Raw genomic sequence first — 12,461 nt, forward strand, 5'->3', positions numbered from 1 at the left:
TCAAAGATGCTCAAGTGGGGTCAGATTTTCAAAGGAGCTCAGCACACACAAGCCCTAAAATATATGCCAGATTTTCAGAAAAGCTCAACATCCACACATAAGCCAGTTCATCAAGAAACTTCTGTACACACTGATCTGTTTGGAAAAAGCAGCTACTGAATTCTGGTGGCTAACTGGAGTCCAGGTCTTTAGAACTACTCCCTGGTAAGTTATTTTACAATCTCACTTTCTTTCATATGTGCCTTCACAAACACATCTTGCAAGGTTTCATTTCCATTCTGCATTTGAATGAGAACAAATTTTAAAACCTTAAATTTACACTAAGTAAGATTCTTGTCTGAAGGCCTGCCTTATTTATGGGCTTCCAAAAGCATCTAAAAAGAAAAGATCTGTTGAATTCAGTAGGGTTCCTCCCTCCCCACCCTGAATAGAATGCAATGTCAAAGAGGAATTTGAGGGCCATGGTATCCATTTCACACCAATAATATTTTTTGTCTTTTCCTTTATAGCAAAATACCATCCTAAACATTTCTGCAAAGGAGATGGATTCACTTAATGAATAATGTGATGAGACTTGGGAGATCTGTCATTTGAGGCAAGTCCCTTCATTCCCTGCACCTCAGTGTCCTGCCTGTAAAAACATTACTGACTTCCTTTGTAACGTTTTTTGACTCCTGATGAAATGCAGGAGCAAAACATTATCATTATTACCTGTTTTATTTAAGAGCACAAGAAAACAGGTAACAACTGAATAAACACAGACTACCACATCACAGTCACATACCAGGGCCGGGTTTCATACGCTTATCACGTGATTCAACATGATTAGGCTTGAGCAGGATTCCATTTAAAACCAATGACAAAATTCATAAAGACTTTTATGTACACAGAATTGAGCCCATAATTGCTAGTTTCAATTTCCCTTTTAATCAAGAGAATGAGAGTGCAAATGTGGCAGCATTTCAGACCTATGTTGTATGGACTGGGGAACTGAGCTCCTTGACAAAACATACCAGGTATCCTGGGGCAATAAGACCAGATTCTGTAGAAGCATATCATGCTGAGTCAGGAATAAGAAGTGGGCAGGCAGGGATGTTTGGGTAGCATATAATTGCTCATCCTTCCCAGCAGGTATTGCTGCATGATACCCTTGAGATCTACATTCCAGGCTTTTGGTTAAGATAGAAAAAAGTGGACAAACAGTACCTATTTGAAAAGCAGATTCTTTCCATATTCTGTATCTTTTACTATCATATCTTGGAACAGAAATCTTTGTGCTCAAAGGAGGCTGTAGCAGCAGGCACCTTTCAGAGGTCAGAACTCTTGGTTCTACTTAATCTGAAAAATATTTTCTGCATTCAAACAAAACCTAATTCAAGATGAAATAACTGTGCTTACCTATTGCATTGCAATTACTTATGCTTTACAAGTTTTATACAATCCCCTGTCCACACACAAACATGTATATTTTATACTTTAAATTATCTTCTGTACACACCTTATGCCCTAGCGTACTATCCTCAAGAGGCTATTTCTTGCAACATATGTCTAAATTAATGTATTATAAAATGTTCTTTCCTATATTGCAAAGCTCATTATTATAATGTCCAGCAGCTTCCATACTTCTGAAATTTTGATGGTTGCAGAAATAAGCCACCAATTAATTGATTATAATCAATTTTTCAAATGTGTTTTACAGCAAACATACTACAAATGCAAAAAAACACCAGTTTGATTATCAGACAAGCAAAAATGACTTTAAAATTATTTTCCTAAATTTCACAATCATATTTAGTTAACAGAAATGTCCGCCTACTTTAAAAAAACACATACACACAAGCACTTCTGAAGGAGTATAAACCATAGACACAAAAATGAATTGTATCAATACTCTATTCAGTGGTTTAAAATTTGTAAATATATTAAAATATAATAGAATATCCACATTTGAGGATAGGCTGGTGATCCAGGCTGATGTTGATAGGCTAGCAGGATGGGTAGATGAAAACCTGATGGCATTCAATATGGAGAAATGCAAGGTGCTCTACCTCAGGGGAAAAAAAAAACGCACATCACACTTACAGGCTCAGCAATGCTACACTTGCTAGCACCATGACCAAAAGAGACTTAGGGGTCATGATTGACCACAAGATGAACATAAGCCACCAATGTGATGCCGCAGCTGGCAAAGCGAACAAAACTCTAGTTTGCATCTATCGATACATCTAGAGCAAGACCCAGGATGTCATCCCTCCACTGTACTTGGCCTTGGTGAGGCCACAGCTGGAGTACTGCACCCAATTCTGGGCTCCACAATTTAGGAAGGACATGGAGAAGCTTGAAAGAGTCCAGAGGAGAGCCATGCACATGATCATAGGGCAAGAGAACAGGCCTTATGAAAAGAGGCGGCGAGCCATGGGACTCTTCAGCATAGAGAAGCGCAGGCTCAGGGGTGACTTGGGAGCAGCCTCTAAGTACATAAGGCATGTGCATCAGGATCTGTGGGAATGCCTGTTCACCAGAGCGCCCCAAGGGATGATAAGGTCCAACCATCACAAACTGCTGGAAGACTGTTTTAGGCTGGACATAAGGAAAAACTTCTTAACTGCCTGAGCCCCCAAGGCCTGGAACAGACTCCCCCCAGAGGTGGTGCAAGCACCTACTCTGGACCCTTTTAAGAAATATTTGGATGCTTATCTTGCTGGGATCCTTTGACCCTAGCTGACTTCCTGCCCCTTGAGCAGGGGGTTGGACCCAATGATCTTACAAGGTGCCTTCCAGCCCTAATGTCTATGAAATCTATGAAACTACAGCAATTTCACGGTTTAGAGAAAAAAATGTTTTAAGGATTACTTTTCAATGTTCCACAAATATAATTCAACAAACATGGCAACAAAATCAGATTACTTCAAAATTTAATGTGATTTTATGTTTTCATTGAAAAGCACCCACTAATCTTAAGAGCTCATCATTTCAAACAGAACAGTATCTAAGTAGTTTTAATTTATATGATATCTACAAAACAGCAATATTGGATTAACAGGATTTAAGGGTAGTTGGGTCCATTGTAATCATTTAGTCTGACCTCCTGGGTAACTCAGGCCAAACTCATCCATTAATTTCTTCATTGAGCCATAACTATTGGCTAAACTATAGTATTTATTTCAGAAAGATAACCATTCTTGATTGAAATATTAAAAAAAAATGGTAATTCCACTACATCCCTACATAAGTTGTTCCACTAGTTAATTATACCCACTGTTCAACATATGTACCTCATTTCTAGTATGGATATATCTAGCTTCATCTCTCAAACACTGGGTTGCATTTCATCTCATTTTGCTACTTAAAGCACAGATCTCTATTTCTCTTCCCGTCTGGCCTTCCTTGGCTTGTAATGAAAATAAATTTTGATCAAATAATCAGCCTCTACTGTAAAAGTATTACTCTGTTGCAATTAAAAAATATACCCACTATGGGCAGATGTAGGATTTTGAAAAGTGGTGCACAGATGCTGTAGTACATCATTGTATATAAAACAATATATATTTTTCTTTAAGTTAAAGGAAACTAGAAGGTTTACTAATATGCTAAGGGCCTAGAGCTGTAATATTCAATTGAAGATCAAAGCAAAAACAAATACGACATTATTGGAATGTGCATTAATTGCTATATCACACATTTCGTACTAAAATACAGAACAAGCTAAGCAAAAACTATCAAAAATGTTGTTTCTTTAGTCCTGTAGTAATTAGAATTAAATGCACCTATTTCATAAAACAAAATCAAACCTTGAGCACCATGACAGTGGATCCAATACTTCACTGAAAGTTATTTCCACACCTGAGTTAATGTTCAAAGGAGTTAATGTTTCCACACCAGAGTTTATGTTTTTAGCTAGAGTTAAAAACAGTGTGCAAGGCTGTGAAATTGGAGTTACATTACAAGGCAGAACTAAGAGAGCAGAATTGCAAAGGAAAGAATACCTTGTTTAGTGGAACATTAATACAATTAAAAAGGAGAAAGGGTCATTAACACCTGTGCAATGAAGAGTTCTAAAAGAAACCAGTAGTTTATGAGAGAGTAGATTAACAGAGACCTGGTGGGATAGCTCACATACTGAAGAACTGTCATGGAAGGGTACAAACTGTTCAGGAAGGACAGGCAGGGGAGAAGAGGAGAAGGAGTTTCACTTTATGTAAAAGAGTCATATGAATGCTCAGAGCTCCAGTATGAAACTGGAAATAGGCCTGTTGAAAGTCTCTGGATTAAGGTTAGAGGGGAGAGCAACAAGGGTGATGTTGTAGTGGGCATCTACTACAGACCACCAGACCAGGTGGAAGTGGTGGATGAGGCTTTCTTCAAACAGCTAATGGAAATTTCTCAATCACAGGCCCTGGTTCTCATGGGGACTTCAGTCACCCTGACATCTGCTGCAAGGGCAATACAGCAGTGCATAGGCAATCCAGCAAGTTTTTGGAGAGTGTTAGGGACAACTTCCTGGTGCAAACATGAAGCGGCCAACTAGGGACTGTGCTCTTCTTGACCTGCTGCTCACAAACAGAGATAAGTTGGTGGGGAATATAGTAGTGGATAGCAACTTCTGCAGCAGTGACCACAAGGTGATTGCGTTCAGGATCCTGAGGATAGGAAGGATGGAGAGCAGCAGAGTAAGGATCCTGGACTTCAAAAAAGCAGACTTTGACTCACTAAGAGAACTCATGGGCCGGATCCCCTGGGAAGCCAGTCTGAGGGGGAGAGGAGTCCAGGAGAGCTGGCTGTACTTTAAAGAAGCCTTACTGAGGGTGCAGAAACAAACCACCCAGATGTGCAGGAAGACTAGCAAGTATGGCAGAAGACTAGCTTGGCTTAGCACAGAACTGTTCAGTAAACTAAATCACAAAAAGGAAGCTTATAAGAAGTGGAAACTTAGACAAATAACTAGGAAAGAATATAAGAGCATTGATCAGGCATGCAGGGATGAAGTCAGGAAGACCGAAGCACAACTGGAGTTGTAGCTAGCAACGTATGTGAAGGAAAACAAGAAGGGTTTCTCCAAGTATGTCAGTAGCTAGAGGAGGATCAGGGAAAGTGTGGGTTCCTTACTGAATGTGGGAGGCAACCTTGTGACAGAGGATGCAGAAAAGGCTGAAGTACTCCATGCTGTTTTTGCCTGAGTCTTCACGGGCAAAGGCACTGAGCAGCAGTTTGGGGAGGAGGTGAGCAGCCAACAGTGGAGAAAGAGCAGGTTAGGGATGGTTTAGAACCTGGACATATACAAGTCCATGGGGCCATATGGGATGCACCCAAGGGTGCTGAGGAAGTTGGCTGATGAGACTGCAGAGCCACTGGCCATCATCTTTGAAAACACATGGCTATCAGGAGAGGTCCCAGATGATTGGAGAAAGGCAAACATAGTGTCCATATTTAAGAAAGGGAAAAAGGATGATCTGGGGAACTACAGACCAGTCAGCCTCACCTCAGTCCCTGGAAAAATCATGGAGCAGATCCTCAAGGAATCCATTTCTAAGCACTTGGAGGAGAAGGTGGTGATTAAGAACAGTCGGCATGGATTCACCAAGGGCAAGTCATGCCTGACCAACCTGATTGCCTTCTATGATGAGATAACTGGCTTTGTGGATGCAGGAAAACTAGTATATGTGGTAGACCTTGATTTTAGCAAGGCTTTTGATACGGTCTCCCACAACATTCTCATAGGCAAGCTAAGAAAGTATGGGCTGGGTCAATGGACTGTAAGGTGGACAGAAAACTGGCTGGAGCATCAGGCTCAGAGGGTAGTAATCAATGGCTTGATGTCTAGTTGGCAGCTGGTATCAAGTGGAGTGCCCCAGGAGTCAGTCCTGGGGCTGGTTTTGTTCAATGTCTTGATCAGTGACCTGGAAGATGGCATAGTGTGCACCCTCAGCAAGTCTGCAGATGGCACCAAGCTGGGGGGTGGGCTCTAGTAGATACTCTGGAGGGTATGGCTAGGATTCAGAGTAACCTAGACAAAATGGAAGGTTGGGCCAAAGGAAATCTTATGAGGTTCAATAAGGACAAGTGCAAAGTCCTGCACTTAGGACAGAACAATCCTTTATACCAGTACAGTCTGGGGGCTGACTGGCTGGGCAGCAGCTCTGCAGAAAAGGATCTGGGAGCTACAGTGGATAATCCAGTGAATATGAGCCAGCACTGTGCCCTTGTTGCCAAGAAGACTAACGGCATACTGGGCTGCATTAGTAGGTGTGTTACCAGTAGGTCAAGGGAAGCGATTATTCCCCTCTATTCAGCACTGGTGAGGCCATATCTAGAGCAGTGGTTCCCAACCTTTTTTGTACCAGGACCCACTTGTAAACATCGATGGCCAGTCCTGACCCTGTGCCCCTCACTCCCAACCTGCCTCCCCTCTGCTCCCAGTCCCCAGCCCCCCAGTGTGTAGGTTTGGGGTGTGTGGGGCATGGGAGATCCCAAGCAGTCCAGCCTGCAAGGGAAAAGCCACAGCTTCCCATGTTTATCTTCTTTAAAAGATAATCCCTTTTTAAAGTTTGTTGATCCATGAGGCACTTGACTTATGAGGAAAGACTGAGGGAACTGGGCCTATTTAGTTTGAGAAGAGAAGGCTGAGAGGGGATTTAATAACAGCTTTTAACTGCCTGAAGGGAAGTTCAAAAGAGGATGGAGCTGAACTGTTCTCAGTGGTGGCAGATGACAGAGCAAGGAGCAACGGTCTCAAGTTGCAGCAAGGGAAGCTGAGGTTACATATTAAGAAGAATTTTCTCACTAGGTGGGTAGTAAAACACTGGAACAGGTTACCCAGAGATGTGGTGAAATCTCCGTCCTTGGAGGTTTTCAAGCCCTGGCTAAACAAAGCTTTGACTGGGATGATGTAGTTGGAGATGGTCCTGCTTTGAGTAGGGGGTTTGACTAGATGACTTCCAGAGGTCCCTTCCAACCCTAATTTTGTATGATTCTATGACTAATAAGCTATGTAGTCAAGTAACTCCTTCACAGCTTCCTGAATAGAAATGCTGCTGCTACCACCAGATAGTTGGTTTTAAACTTTGGGTGAACCAGGAATCAAAGAGGGTTGCAAGTGACCACTGCACCACCCAGATCTTCCCCTGACACACTTCCAGGAATGACTGGCAATTAATACTTTAAGTTCATAAATAAAGTGCTTTCAAATACAGTATTTATTGTTGTGTGTGTGGGGGGGTGGTTAATTCTTTTGAATTCTGCTTTCTCCATCTGCCTTTTAAATACAAACAAAAGAAATATAGATTCTGGATATCTTCATACTGTTCATCAGTATCCTTTTAGGCACAGTTATAAGACACTTGATTTTCTCCAAATTCCTATCTAGTGCTGCTCCGCCAAAGATCTCAGGGTGGCAAGATAGAATGAGAACATTATTTTTGCAGTAGATGCCATTCTCTCTTCTGTTAGGGTGTTGAACCTGACCTGACCTGATGCTAAATGTACTGAGTTGGTGGAGGTACCATATGTTCAATGAAATGTAAAACTAAATCCATATTGCTTTAATCATTTCAGTTTCCACAGATTTCTTTTTCATATAGATTGAAGTGTTAATGGTAATTCATTGCCTAAGTTCTAGAGAAGACCAAACCTACCTCAGTTATACCTTCACTGTCTTCATCCTACAGATACCTTATAGTTTCATAGTTGGTAGGGTTGGAAGGTACCTGAGCAGATCATCAAGTTAGACCCCCTGCCATGGCCAGGAAAAAATGCTGGGTCAAATAACCCCAGCTAGGTGATTATCTAGCCTCCTTTTGAAGGCCCCCAGGGTAGGAGCGAGCACCACTTCCCTTGGAAGCTGGTTCCAGATCCTAGCTGCCCTGACTGTGAAGTAGTGCCTCCTGATATCTAGCTTGAATCTACTCTCTATCAACTTATGGAAGTTATTCCTCATTGCTCCCGGTAGTGCTCAGGGGAACAGGGACTCTCCCGTTACCTGCTGGTCCCCCTTGGCCAGTTTGTAGACGGCCACCAAATCCCCTCTCAGACTTCTCTTGTGGAGGCTGAGCAGGTTCAGGTCCCGTAGCCTCTCCTCATAAGGCCTGCCTTGCTGCCCCCTGATCATGCGAATGGTCCCCTCTGGACCCTCTTGATACTGTCCACATCCCTCCTGAAGTATGGCGCCCAGAACTGGACACAGTACTTCAACTGTGGCCTGACCAGTGTCGCATAGAGGGGGCGTATCACCTCCTTGGACCTGCTCGTGATGCATCTGTGGATGCATGACAAGGTGCAGTTTGCTTTCCTGACTGCATCCCCACATTGGCTGCCCATGTTCATTTTGGAATCAATAATGACACCAAGATCCTTTTCTGCCTCTGTGCTGACTAGAAAAGAGTTCCCCAGCATGTAGGTATGCTGCTGGTTCTTCCTCCCCAGGTACAGTAACTTGCACTTGTCAATATTGAATCCCATCCTGTTCTCATCCACCCACCCCTGTAACCTGTCTAGATCTAGTTGCAACCTGTCCCTCTCCTCCAGCATGCCTACTTCTCCCCACATCTTAGTGTCCTCCGCAAATTTGAACAAGGTGCTTTTCACCCCCTCGTCCAAGTCACTGATGAAGATGTTGAAGAGTGCGGGCCCGAGGATCAAGCCCTGGGGGACCCCACTGCCCACATTCCTCGAGGTCAAAAAAGACCTGTCCACCACCACTCTCTGGGTACAGCCCTCCAGCCAATTTGCGACCCATCTGACTGTGTAGGCATCAACACCACAGTCGCCTAATATTTTAATGAGAATGGGGTGAGAGACAGTGTCGAAGGCCTTCCTAAAATCCAGAAAGACTATGTCCACCACAACACCTGTGTCCAAGGATTTTGTGACCTGGTAGTAGAAGGCCACCAGGTTGGTCTGACAGGACCTGCCTCGAATGAACCCATGTTGGTTCCCTCTAAGCATGATCTCCCCTGCTGGTCCCTCACAGATGTGCTCCTGGATAATTTTCTCAAACCTAGAATGGGTTTGATCCATTTGCACCTATTTACACCAGCTCTTAATTTGATATGACATTATCTTCTCTTAGGGGTTCATTTTACTGGTAATAGTTTAAATCCAAAGGGAATTCCACTCTTTTTATTTGAATTTGATTACAAAAGTTTTTGTACAAACAGTAAATTCTGTGTTCCAGGTAATTCTTGGGTTCTTTGTTGAACTAGCACTCCATATAATGTATTTTTTTTAAATTGCCTTGCATTGTTTTGAGTCCATGGTAATAAAGGTACGATAGAGTATTTCACATCAGGAGGAAAGGGCTTAATTGGGGCCCAAGAAGAACTACTGAAACCTCCATTACCCATACTGGGAAAAGTCATGGCAGGTTGAAGAAGGAACTACAGTGAATTACCATTGCAGCAGACTACTGAAATACTGTGTCATATAATTGGGGTGTGCCCTAGCATAATAGACTAGAAGGCAAAAATGTAATAATCTTTGGTTGTTCAAGTAATGTAAGCATATTTAAATCTACAATTTGACCAAAACATTCTTAACCTATAGATATTTTTAGAACTGGTATTTCTTTTTATTATGTACTATTTCTGGTGTATACCTGCCAGTAAAACACTAGCATATGAAATGTCTGAATTCCAAAATCTCTTTCTGGACCCAATCACTTCAATGGGCACTGCTACTCTCTACCTAAAATGAAAGCTTTATATGCCAAAATATCATCTCAGGTAACTTTAATCATTCACTTTCACAAGTGTTGGTCCTGCTGCACAGTGGGGATTTATGCAATTTAGCCTTAATATGTATTCTGTCATTCTGTAAGTGAATAGAAATAGTATTGCTTCATATTTGTATCTCTTAATAAACTGTTTTTTTGGAGCTTGCTTTTGGATATAAAAAAAAATAGTCTTTTAACTTGGTTTCCACAGAGTTCTGAAATGATTTATTCCTGGCTGGAAAATATTTCAGATATATTAATCAATAATGACTTTAGAATACATAAGGTTTTGGGATATCAATTCATCTTGCAATATAAATTTTGCCAGTGGTGTTGAGAGTGATCTTGTCCAGTTTTCCTTCTTGTTCACTTGACTAGATTTTCTCCACTGTTCAGGCTGCACACAGTTTTCCTATATTTTATCTATTATTCTCTCCTCACCGTACACACCCAAAATAAGTTTGGCTAAGAAAATTAGTTTATATTGAAAATTACCAAAAAAGACTGATGAGAATATTAGTCAAATCATTTTCAAGTTATAGGGCATTTACATGCCCTGCATTAAAATGCACCTAAAATTTTGGTTTCTGAGTTTATACTTTCCCCATGTACAAATCAATATTTTAAATTAGTGCCTGCATGTTTATAGTAAATATGTTAATGTTGCATATGTTAATACAGCATGAACTATGAGAACTGATTGTCCAAGCATTCAGCTCTAATGGGTTTCATTCTGCTCTGATTTAGACTGATGTAAATTGGAATAACATTTTTAAAGTTACACAGGTTCAGATGAGAGGAGAATCAGGTCCAGTATATGTTTTCTTAAATTACTTCACTACAACCTCCTGGGGAGTAGTATTCCCTAGCAGGGAATTAGCTCAACAGTGATTGGGACCAAAGAAATGCCGATATACTATACTACAAAAGGCATTGTATTATACTCATATTAAACATTCTAAAGCATGGTGTAGAGTGATATTGATTCAGCAGGATAGAAATATATATATTGATTTTATAACCCATGAATTATACTTTATGTATATAACTACAGCCTCTCTATAGAGTAGGTGGCATAGATTATCCTTGATAGCGATTTTTGTAAGCAAAATCCCCAGTGTCACTGTTCTCATATGGAATGACAAAATAATACAGAAGGTTCATATGGCTTCCAAAACATAGCCTTGCACACTCCTCATGAGAGCAATAGTTTTAATGACTTTAGGGATATGTCATCTATTTGGAAAATAAGCCCAACTTGAATCAATGATATTCTTTTTATGGTTGTACTTTATAGGAACTGTTTTCCCCAAACTCTTGTCCCTCCATTTTGAAATACACAAATAATTCTTGATATTACAGCACTGATATGGGATAGAAATACATCTGTGTGTGAAGTTCAAAAGTTGTGAAAAAAATTACATGAAGTACTAATATAAAGTTAGAATCATATTTATTGGAAGTTATGGTATAGGCAGATGCAAATTAAGATATCACTATTCTGGACTTTAAAGCATATCTTTGAAATATGTTTATTCTTTTAAAGCGGTGTGAACATAGGTACTATGACCAATTTTAATGTATATAATAGCAGGGTTCACACTTGAATGCAAAACGTCCCCTGACCATGTGCAGCTCAAATATTAGAAAAATTGTGTGTTCATAACACTTCATAAAAGCATTTAGAGCAGTTTCTTACATTTAACGGCACAACTTTGTGCTTTCTGCTAAATTCACATTGCCCCTTAGTTCACAAATGTGATCAGAGTTTTACTTTTCCTTGTTAGCCAATTTATACATCTTTCTTTCCAGAACCACACCTAGTATACACTAAATTATTCCTTAGTCTAAATGGTATTAGGACTCAGGACTTTTGTTTGGCTACTTTGTCATTGAATTTAAACACACTTAACCTTGTTTTCAATTTGCTACTCAACAAAAAACAACCAAACCTGTATCTGCGTAGTCAAGAACTAGAATGTAATGGACAAAACACAATATGATTTGATCTTAAACTATAATTTAACTTGGAGTAAGTTCACAAATAAACAAGATTGAATCATGAGTCCAAACTTTGAATTTGCCTTGATATATTTTTAGGCAGTCCGTCATTTTTCATTTTCCAAGTACAGTGGTACTTTATATTGCAAGCATACATTCTATTTGGGAGCAAAGGCAGTTGACTTGGTTAAAGGAAAGGAAAAACATACATTTCTAAGAAAAGAAAACATTTTTTAAAGTGCAAGATTTTAAAACTTGAATTTAAAATAATGCTAGTTAGGGATGGACAAATACGTTTTAGTGAATTTTAACCAACTTCTATGTTGGTGGTTTGGCACTCGAATTCTAAAGAAGATGAACACTTGCAGATTTATAGTATCCTTAGAAGAATAGTCCATAATTGTATAGCATTTACAATTGAGTAAAATATCCTGTGCAAATATGAAAACACCCATAATCTGTCTTCTTGAATTCATGATGGTTTAAAAAAAAGACAAACAAATATGTGAATACTTTTAGGCAAGCATGATTACTTAATTCTATGATATTGACTGTTTGGCTAAGCATGTAATTGGGAGGGATGGCTGAAGCTATTCTGACTTTCTCTAAGAGAGAGACTACAGTTAAGCAGTTTATTCTAAGTTAAAAAAGAAAAACGTTTGTGCTTGTGTTCTTTTTTCCTCCCAGTCACACTAATAATTATACATCCTAGAAAACATTGTTATTAGTGGTATATCTGGGAAATGATTTGTTA

The sequence above is a fragment of the Alligator mississippiensis genome, chromosome 3 (genome assembly GCF_030867095.1).
Source record: "Alligator mississippiensis isolate rAllMis1 chromosome 3, rAllMis1, whole genome shotgun sequence".
NCBI classification, from domain to species: Eukaryota; Metazoa; Chordata; order Crocodylia; family Alligatoridae; genus Alligator; species Alligator mississippiensis.